The 11,543-nt window shown below is 36.6% G+C and overlaps 1 long non-coding RNA gene across 1 annotated transcript; it reads right to left on the bottom strand.

Annotated features, from left to right (window-relative positions):
* Positions 1-3,412: 3,412 nt before the first annotated feature.
* On the bottom strand, positions 3,413-10,960 carry LOC148102152 (uncharacterized). The gene is made up of 3 exons (XR_015719353.1): positions 10,870-10,960; positions 10,243-10,346; positions 3,413-4,585 (listed from the first exon to the last, which is right to left on the bottom strand). It is a non-coding gene; the product is annotated as an uncharacterized LOC148102152 (long non-coding RNA).
* Positions 10,961-11,543: the final 583 nt, after the last annotated feature.

Below are 11,543 nucleotides of genomic sequence, written 5' to 3' on the forward strand. Positions count from 1 at the left end.
TAAGAGTGGAGACTGTGAGCCAGGCCTTTTCATCCAACAATGTCTGACCTCACAAATAAATTTCTGGAAGAATGGCCAAAAAGCTATAGTATCATATTAAACCCTGTGTATTAAGACTTGGATGTAAAGTTCATGTGCATGTGTGTGTGTGGATTTTGATTTTTGTGTCCACACACAAATCAAAACTAGGATTGAATTAAATGAATAAATGTCTTTACTTATCAAATCCATGGTAAATCTAGAGGATGGTAAATGTTTGCCCCATATGAATAGAAGAACAGATTTTAGTTTCTAGATGATGTTTGGTAGAAAGCTCACATGCACACACATCCAGTTGATGTTGGTATATTGTCATGTGTCAGAGTTGATGTAAGGATATTTTCAGTGCCAGACAACTGCATTTTTCACTGTGCAGATGTGATCAATACTAAGACATTGAGGTAAGAAAGATTCTACTGCCACAACCCTCTTTCCTCAAACAGATCCATACAAAATAAATATTGTTATAAAAATATAAACAATACTCCTACCCCACTAATACCACTACAAATGGATCTCTTCAATTTGTAGTATTTTCCATTCTTTTGCTAAACATTATACATTGAAACTATTCTCAAAAGGCTGCAGCTGATATTTCTGAGGGGAGAAAGTGGTCAAAAAACAGAAAGTGAGTGACTTCTGATATCAGACACTTACAAATACATTCTCTAAAATCCAAATCAGCTTTATTTGACAAATATATCTGAGTGTACAATGAATTTATTTCAGCTTCAAAGCCATTCCTAAACTGCACACTGTCACACAAATATACAAACACTTACTCAGTATGCATGTTTGCAATCTTGCTACAGTTATTGTCTGCACAGTTGCTACTCTGGTTTTCTGTGTTTATTAAACATGAGCTGTACAAACAGCCCAGTGGTAAAACCTGCACAAACTGTTGCCAATCTTTGAAAAATTCAGAGTGCCTACACAGAGGAACTTGTAGTGAAGATCTATAGTGAGTAGCAAAGTCTGAAATATCTCAAGAGATCTGACCTCAGATCATGCTTTGATGCACATACTGCTGCACATAGTATCGCAAGATATGTGAGTGAAAATTCCTTTTTATTTGTGTTTGTATCGCTTGTGTTCAAATCAATCCATTTTCCTTGACTTGGCAGCAAAATGCCCGTTAAGTCTAAGGCTGCATTTATACTGCAGGTCTTAATGCTCAATTCTGATTTTTTGATCAAATCTGATTTTTTTTTGTCTGCTCGTTCACACTATAAATAAAATGTGACAGCAAATGCGCTCTAGTGTAAACCCTCAAAGTGGCCCGCATGTGCAAAAGAAGACGTCACACACAACGCGCTCTGTTTAGACCCAGAGCAAACAGTATTGTTTGACTGATGGCCCTTAATATAAAGACTTGTTTCGGACTTTACGTTTCCCAATTTTGCTTTAAGTTATAAAGTTATTTTGTTATTTACATATGGCCTAATAATTATCCTGTTTTAGAGAGGAGCGGTGCTTCAAAGGATAGTTGCAGATTTCTGTCAGAATCTGCAGATTATACAGTACAAATAAAATATTCACGTTTCTCCAACGCTGTCTTTCCAACAGTTTCACTGACATCTACACTGGATGGTCAGGAAGCATTAACGACGTCTTCTCGGGCGCTTTTCCGGCGCTGATAATTGGCGTCTGTCTTGTGTCAGTGACGTAAAAGATGGATTTAATGCGACATGACCATTCAAACAGCAGTCGCTTTCTAAAACATCGGATATGTATCGGATTCAGTACCACATACAAAAGTGACCCAGATCGGATTTGAAAATATCGGATTTGTGCTGTTCACACTGTCATACCATGATCGGATATTGGTCGCATTGGGTCAAAAAAGTCGGATTTGATGTGCTTTCGCCTGCAGTGTGAACGTAGCCTAAGAGCCTGCAAGTGTGAGTGTGCACACTTGGCTTGTATTGTATATCCCTCCACAACCTTTCTCTATTTATATACTCATCTCCTCATAAACTCTTTTAAAACACATTTTAAAAGGATTTCTTCCCTATACATAGCTTTTTAATGCCCAACAACCTAAGCATTTATAGGGCTAAAGGGCAGGGCAAATAACAGTCTGAGAAAAGTGGAAAGGGTAATGTGGCTAAATTTTATATTTATAAAAAGAGACAAAAACAACAATGGTTAGTGGTCTACTATTTAGCTTTAGTTAACAATTACATCACCCTACTATAGTCACTGTCCTTTCTCCAACTGTCTCCAAACTCTGGTACAAGATAAAGTACTAATCCTATGAAGAATAGAGAGGACATAACCATAGACCACACAAATGATGGAGGGAAGAGGACATTGGGACTAATACCACATGTTGACAAGATAAAGAAAAATAGGGAGGGACTGATGGAGGAAGTAAGAGAGGCAGGGTGAGGAAGGTCAAGTCTGTCCCCACAGGCTTATGTGACTTACCAGCAGTGCAAGTTCAGCACAGTTCAAGGTTGGACTGACTTTTATTTGAGGAAGAAAAGTGAAACTTTGCTTATTCAGAGACATGGCGCTCTTAGAAAATGCATTTTCAATTTTACTTTTACATTTTATGTCTATATTATAAAGATATAATCTCCTAAAGTTCCCAAAGTTAGACTTCTTTATACCACTGATCCCTAATGCAAAAAAGAGAGTATTTTATTTTTAAATATTTACGTATCTCTTTTGTGTTAATGGTTATAAATGTTCCGTAAATGTAATTAATGAACTGGAAACCATTTAGGGCAAACATGTAAAAGGTCAGCATTCATACTGTCTGCCCTCTGCACGGAGAATGTGAAATTAGCGCATTATTTACTTTGATGCTTAAGGGGTAAACTACTACATTATTTATTCAGATGCACTGAGAGAGTTTCACTCACAGCAAATATTTGTATATGTAACTGTGTGTGTATGTAATAGCTTATATTCACCTGTGGAAATGAATGGAGACATTTAATATTAATAAATGCTGTAGGCTATTGCTGTTCCTTGTTCTTTTGTGTGCTTATATTCTGTACCCTGTGTGTGGATACATGGGTGTGCAAAGTAATGAATAATAAAGTAGATGTTTGTAATCATTACTAAAAGAAATGGCTTAGTGCATATCAACAATTTTGTGAATGTGGCTGCTAAAATATGATAAAACTGGTGCCTTAGAATAAAAACAGACTAAATACATAGAAATCATGTCACGCGTTAAATCCGTGTGGATTGTGTGTGTGTGTTTGTGTGTGAACAGCTGTGAACTGGTCATCACAGTGACAGAAGATTCCAGAATCCAAAACAAGAGAAAATTATTTTGGCATAAATTTGTAATCAGATTAACATTTTAATAATTATCAGGCCGCCTGTGACAACAAAGATAAACAATAGATGTTAATATATTTGGCAGGCACACAAGTAGGAGTAGCCTGATTGCATTCAAGCCAGTGGTCACTGTGAAAGTAAGACAACAGTTTATTTCAGTCCAAGATGAAGACTGCTGCTCAAGGCTTCGCGAGATACATTTCCCACTTCGACAAAAACAGAATGAAAGTCTGAAATTGGTGTTTCTCTCTTTTTGTCATTCCATCCTCCTCCTCCTTAATTATAATTTATCACCAAGGATTACATGTAAATGCACAGGCAGCAGATTGTCATGGAAATTAAACAACTGCTCTGTGTAACTCTCCACAAGCAACTTACAGAATTTCCACAATTTCTACAACAGGATTAACAGAGCCAGTATTATAGCCAGTAAATTACTATTAAAAAAAGTTTCAAAGGCATGCTAAATATTTCAGACGCTGTATAGAAACCTCTTAGGATAAAAGACAGGGTTATGGTGGTAACAATCAAGCATTTTTAATAACTGAGATATTTTGGATGTTGGCTTTGAGTAAGAAATTTATGGCAATTAATAACAACATCACCATACTACCACACCATACACCATATTAGACTGTGTACAATGATTTATACATATTAGATAGTATACAAAATTAGAAAGAAAAACTAAAAATGTTAGCTTTTATCACCAGAGTTTATAACTTTGGTAATAATTATTTGACAAGGTTATTGTACTATGGTCAACTAATGTACCTAAAGAAAATTGTTATACACCACAAAGCCCGATGGTTGTAAACTTATGTAGATAGGGCAAGTTGGATATATGTTGCAGACTGTAGTTTATCAGTGAAACTAATTTTATGGAGTCCTGAATCTTCCATATTTCTCAACTGTTGCATTTAGAGTACCAAGGAATATGAGCTCTATGTCAAAAATGTTTTCATCTGTGTTTTATAAGTCTTCCTCCCAGGCTTCAGTCAATATAACCTTAGTAGCAAACTAAGGCAGATTGTAGCTTGAAAGCCAGGCTCTGCACCTAAGAATCAGCAAAACACGTTGCTGCGCAACCTTCTACTGACTATTTTCTCTGAGCACACTGTAATAACTTAAAGCAACTCTGATAGGTGTGTACACATGTTGAGCAGCTCCTCTCATCGCTCATCCAGATATTGGCAGCTTGACAGGGAAAGGAGACCATTTGGTGGGAGGAAAAGTCAAACTGAATAACCTGGAATGAATGAAGAAAAAAAGGAAAATGAAAGCATGCTCTTATAATTTCTGGTCTTCAAACTAGCCAATTGATAATCAAAAGTTCATTGTTTTATAGGAAGTACTCTTCATCTCTTAGATGAATAAATTCAGAATATGAACACTTTGGTGGCTGGAGGTAAATTCTATCCTAAATAATAACTACTTTGTTTACCTGTGTAAAGTAATGGCAGGAAGTGTGTCAGAGACCCTGTGGAACACTTTGAAGGTGCTCATTTTTACATTTAGTGGAGATTTATTGTTGGGTATCGAGTCATGAAATAACCTTAGCAACACAGCTGCTGTACCCATCTGCTTCACTTACTCAAAACACACACACACACACGTACAGTACATGAATCCATGTTGTTGCTCTAAATGTCATAGACACTTATAACATTTACTCAGAGCAAATTAGTCTTAGATATTAGGTATCGTCCAGGTTTTTTTCGCAAACACAGAAAAGAAAAAGTGTGACATGGAAATGGAAGAGTCTGTATGTGTGACAGTTCCAAGGATATAATAAAATGTCAATTTTTATATGAAGACTTCAGCTTGTGCATTTGAGAACGTAAGGAGCGCAAAGAATCGGCAAACCACTTTAAAGACTGATAACGCAAAATGATGCACAAGAATATTCATGCATCTACATTTTTGTCACACATAAAAACTCAAACGTCTAAACTTTCACACTCATAATTAAGCAAAACTAAATGTCAGCCTCAAGGCAACAACAAGGCCACAAGGCATACACGTGAACGTGCAATGTAGAACATCTGCAAGGATACATATTTTACACCTTGAATAAAACAAAAACATAGTGAGTTTATACTAACTAACCTTCTCCTTCTTGCTTCTGTCTTAATACTCTTTTACACTCGTTCTCTCTTCTTCTGTCTGGACTTTACCTTATGTTTCTCTCACCAGACATATTGATCCAACATTCAGCCCCTTTTCTTTAACTCTGCCTTTCTCTTTATGTAATCTCAGTACTGCCAGCATCATGATTGCCTTGATTGGAGGGCAGTGAGGAGGGGGTTGCATTTCACTGGTATTTTTTGTGTTGTTTTGTTTTGCTTTATTCATTCATTCTATTGATCCTTAATTTGTGCACATTTTGTTTTCCCTCTAGTTTCTGCATCTCTTCCTTTGTCCTCTCTTTTGCTTCTTGCTTCTCTATTTGTGTATGTATGTCTTTATTTCTCCATTGAGAGACTCACTCCAGAGAGTGCTTTGTCTTCCCCTCTTGCCTTTATTTCATTGCACTATTTGGCACAAGTAACAATACTTCATTGCCAAGGAATAATAGTGAATGCCTCTTTCTACTGCTCTCTCTATCTCGGTCTCTCTGAACAACTCAATTTCAAATTTAATTTTCAGTTGTGCTTTAAATGGACTGCTAGCAGCACTGCCAAAGCAATTAGATGATAATAACAAAAATCAAAACATTATTTTTTTAACCTTTAAAAAAGGGCAGTCTTATTGCATCATTAGTCTGACCAGGAAAAGCAGATGGCGAGAACAGAAGATAAATATGGAGATGGGATTTTGAGGTTAATTTAAAACTTTCCACTTATTTTTTTTAAGTAATGAATTAATTTTTTATTCACTCACTTATTTATTTTTGTTCATTTGGCACTAACCAGAAATTTTAACTGTGACTTAAAGCAAACTGGAATAAATTAATTAAGCCAGCACATACCAATGCTACACTCGCTACACATATATACAGCAAAAGTATCTAGTGTCGAGTATATTTAATATTTGCTAAATTAGATGATGCTGTGATATGAAATGATATGAGATGATGAAATGGTTTTATAAGGTGTTATAGGTGTTATAAGGTACCTAAATGCTAAAAACAAGTTTTTAGCAAAACTTAAAAAGACTTAATTTTAGGTAGTGGTTGCTAAGCAGTTTTGTTCATTGTTTTATCAGACGTTAAAATCTATCATTTAATTGTCGTTAAATGAAAATGATACAATGGATTTCTGTCTTTATTTTTTTAACTTTCTTTTGAAACGAGTTAAATAAAATCTTAGTTTCTCCTTGAAAAGCATTTTAAATGTCAGGCAAAGTATAGAATAAAAAAAAACAAAATGATTTTTTATCTATAGATATAAGTGCCATCTTATACCTTATAGCTAGTGTTGGGAAGGTTACTTTTAAAATGTATTCCACTACAGATTACAGAATACATGCCCCAAAATGTATTTTGTAGCGTGTTACGTTACTCAATGAGAGTAATGTATTCTGAATACTTTGGATTACTTAATATATTATCATGCTTTTTACAACTACATGAATGTACTATTGCTGTGTGAATTATTACTATTACTGAAGGTTACTCACCATGCCAATAGCAACTAGATGTTTAAATCTTAATATAAAATGAGTAACAGTAGGGTGGACATTAGGCAAGGCTGCACTTTTTGCAGTCTTCTCGTATAGAAAACTATTCCGCGCCTATATAAAACAGGTCCGCGGCTCCGAACCATAGTAAAGGGACCTCTGGCTAATACGGGCTCGTAGCCGATTGTCTGGGTCAACTTTGCTAGCGAGAGACAGAGAGAGGCGTTGAAAGGCTGCTTCAACGGAACTTATTGTTTCGGAGGAAAACACAAACACATTGTACAGTCGAGTCTTAATAGCTTACTTACAACTGGGCTTGTCAGGCTCTCTTTTTGGCTTCAGTGGTTATTATTATATTTACATGCTTCCAGCTCCCATTTCATGTCGGTCACAACTCGTACTTTTCCACTCTCCTTTTCTCCCTCCTCGCGCTCACAGACACATAACGGGTATGGCAGTCCATTCTCCCTGCAGCACGGACTACACTGCTGCAGGGAGTGTAGTCCAACACTGCGTATAGCCATCTCCGTAGTGTTTTGGCATTCTTAGTAATTAGTGATAAACATAGAGGAAATTTGAAGAATTGCAATTAAAATTGTACATAAAACTGAAAGTATTTTTTTTTTAAAAAAGTCCTTTAAAATAGCTTGTTTGAAATGGGTGTGAATCATAATGGTTGGATGGATGGTTCTACCACTACTTCTGCCTCCTGCTGCCCTTTTAACCTGAAAACTCTGAATACCCTTACTTCACTTATACAGGGTGGAATATCCAGCCATTTTTTTTTTAATTTTCCAATTCGGGGTCACAGGAGCACTTGAGCCCATCCCACTGGGAGAGGCGTGTGGTACACCCTGGACATGTTGCCAGTTTATCACAGGCCTAACTAAGACAGACAACCAATTACTCCTCACCTATTGGACTGTTGTAGGAAGAAAGAATGGATACTCAGATTGCAGGACTATACGAACTTCTTGATTAAGTCCCTACTAGTAGGGCCATTAAACTGTAGCATTTAAAATGGAGTTGATAAAATAACAAATGTCACAGTGAAATATGACAGCCTACTATAGTAAGTCATATGAGATGTGTTGGAATATGGCAAATAAGTTCAGAATTTACTTGTTTTTCTCTAACACTTAAAACTCTCCCTCCCTCAGACATACAAGTCCATACTGAAGCATAAATTGATCATACTCCTTGATATATTGTATGCGCACAGAATAAAATGTAATGATCATGTCTGTGTAGGTTCTCAGTCATTAAGGTTAGGGTAGTCTTGAGTATTTGAAAAGATAGCAACTCGAATTCTTTAGTTTTATGAAGATGTTACACCTTTCTTCCAACATGCTTCTTCAGTTCGAAAAACAACTGATAAAGATTTCTGATATTTAACCATTCAAGGTGTAAAATATAGATGTGGGTCATTACCAGGACAGAGCGTGAAACTTCTCTAATGCATATTTTATGATACAGTAATTGTGTCTGTTTGTGCATATATTTCCCCATGGACAGCATATGGAGAGGGGTTTTCAGCTACAGGTTGTTATTACAACAAACCTGCCACATAAAGGACAACAATTTTGTTCTGTCTATCATTCTTTTTTCCATGGTTGGTGTCTGAGGTTCTTGTGCATCTTTGGCAATTTCTGACAGTCCAGTTAGAATGACCACTCTTTAAGTGCTTTAAATGTCTCTGTATTCCTTATCTAAAGTATGTATGATGTCTGGGACTATTCAATCCAGGTCTCCCACATATTTTAAAACTGTTCACACTTTAGTTGCAAACCAAAGTCAGTTCGTTGCACATTAGCAGTGATGATACTTGCAACTTAACCTGGATATTGAGTCAGACTGTTCTACTGTGCAATTCGCTGCCTCAGGTTGTCTTTCTCATGTGTCATACTCTGTGACAGTGGCTGCCTTAGCCTTCTGAAGCTTTTGGACCCTTATCAGACAGGCCTGCCAGTGGGTGTTATATTCAACAGTTGTGTCTTCAGATGTAATTTTGCATTTTCTATCCTTCAGCTAGACTTTGAAATGTTTTTTTCTGCACTTAAGCTGACCGCTGACATTATTTTAATACAGAGACAGGATCCATAAAGACAGCCAATCCTGAGGCGTGCTGATAAGCAGATGTGAGTGAAGTTGGCCCCCCCACCTTCTTCAAATCCAACAAAAGTGGTATCAAACGTTTGTGCTGGTTTGTGCTGCAAACATTTTCGTTTGTGCTGCTATCATTTTAAAGATATTAATAAAAATTTCTAGAGGTCATCAGAGGTCAACCAGCCCCCCCCCCCCCCCCCCCCCACATTAATTAAATCAAACAAAATGGGTGTCAATCAACTGTGCTACGCAAGGGCGTAGATTTCGTTTTGGCATTGGTGGGGACGAATGATTCAGTTTTTTTTTCCTTTTTGTCTTTGCTTCTTGATAACAAAAGGAGAAATATACTTGCCTAAATATGCTCTTCTACATGCTTTTAAACCATTTAAAATTACAATTGATAGTTTTATATGTGAGTTATATAATGCTAAATTACAATTAAACAAATGACTAAGTATTTTAGACGTTAGTTTACTTCACCCATATTCAATATAAATCAGGTATCATACAAAAATAAAAATGGCTTCAAATACAGCAGGGTTGCACTGGGACAAAATATGAGCCCGGGCATTTTGACTAGTGACCGGCCGACCATGGTATTATAGGAAAAGTCATAAATCCTTTAAAGCCTTTATAATAAGCTTAAAACTACACCTTCCCTATTCTGGTATTCTAAACAGTAACACCTAATTTATAATTACATATACCTATAACTAATAGGGTTGCCAACTCCCAGCAAAAAAAGAAAAGAAAAAAATTAGGGAACCACTCCCCCACCCTCTGCCTCAAGATGCTTAACTAACAAAATCGATTTAAATTTAATGCACGTATAAAACAAATGCACAGAAATCTATTATTTTTCTCCAGTAATTAAATAGATTCAACATCTTTCTTCAATAGAATTGCAGACTGCACAGATGGTACCTTAACAAAGTAAAGAATACTATAACTTACTAGGGTATATACTAACTAGACTTAATATTTACCGAATACAATAATGGATTTCTATACATTTTACATCAGATAAAAACGTTGGTTGAAAGATTCAGATAATTATTTGTTAAAAGCGAGACATTTTAAATGAGAATAAGAAAGAAAAGTATTTCTTTGTGCCCCCCTTTCATAACTTCCCTTCAACTCATTCATGTCACCTAAAAAGTAAACCTGTTTCTCCATCACCTGTTCAGCTCTGATGATTCAGTAAGGGCATCTCCTGGTTTTATCTTCATGTTTCCCTCTCACCAGATAACCAGCTGTGAGCTTTGTGTTGGTTCTTCTGTCACCTGACAAATAGGACATACATGCCAATAAGAATAAAATGTGTAGCTGCTTCAGTGTTTCTGTCAATTTGTGCAGATCTGGACTCACCAGTAATGTTTGTAGCATTAATGCATTTTTAAAACAATTTGTGCAAACTGCACTACAAGGTGGAATATTTGCAAAATCATGACTACCTCATGATATTTTGTCTCAAAAGTTAACCCTATGAATATGTCAGTGCCATTAGGATGAAATTATTGTGTCACCAGCATTTTGACGTTAGACATATAATTTTAACAGCCTCTGTAAACTAATATCCTGGCTCACTTGAGGCTTCCGTTTTCTCCGACAGCTTCAATCAAAATTAGAAATGCTACTCTGAGACTGAGAGAACTAATAGTGCCGCCTGTTGTGCAGTTAGTTTCCAAAACACGTTATTCGTGGTTACATACAATTTTAGATTGATGTGGGCCAAAGCCTAGCATAGCCTGTAACGTTATTATGACGGACACATTTTATGAGTGAACTTGACTTTAAGTGACTTACAGGTTTCTTTGAAAAATACTGTATTATATCCAGCTTCTTCCTTGTTGCTGCCATCCTCCTCTCCTCCTCGCAGCGCAGGCTTGCCGCTGCTAAAACTAAACAGAGCTCCCTGAAAGGCACAGCCAATCACATTGGCCATATTTGTCACATGACGTAGGACTCCAGTAGAGAACGTAATTTAACTCTTTCTGCTCCGCTGGGTGAATGAGACGCTGACAGATCTTTTTTTTTCTTTCTATCGGGTTGTTTTTCTTTACTCGAAGAGATCAAATTATTGGTGGGGACACTTCAATAATCGCTGGATATTGGTGGGGACATGTCCCTTCCGTCCATGCCAAATCTACGCCCTTGGTGCTACGTTTGTGCTGGTTTGTGCTGCTTCTGTTTTAAAGATATTAATGAAAATGTAAAGGTCAAAAGGTCAACCAGCCCCCCCACATTACCCAAATCAAACAAAATTGATGTCAAACGTTTGTGCTACGTTTGTGCTGGTTTGTGCTGCAAAAAGTTGCGTTTGTGCTGCTATCATTTTAAAGATATTAATAAAAATTTCTAGTGGTCATCAAAGGTCAACCAGCCCACCACATTAATGGAATCAAACAAAATTGGTGTCAATCAACTGTGCTATGTTTGTGCTGGTTTGTGCTGCTAAAATTGTCGTTTGTGCTGCTTCT

The sequence above is a fragment of the Neolamprologus brichardi genome, chromosome 7, assembly GCF_056152115.1.
Source record: "Neolamprologus brichardi isolate AB-2024 chromosome 7, ASM5615211v1, whole genome shotgun sequence".
NCBI classification, from domain to species: domain Eukaryota; kingdom Metazoa; phylum Chordata; class Actinopteri; order Cichliformes; family Cichlidae; genus Neolamprologus; species Neolamprologus brichardi.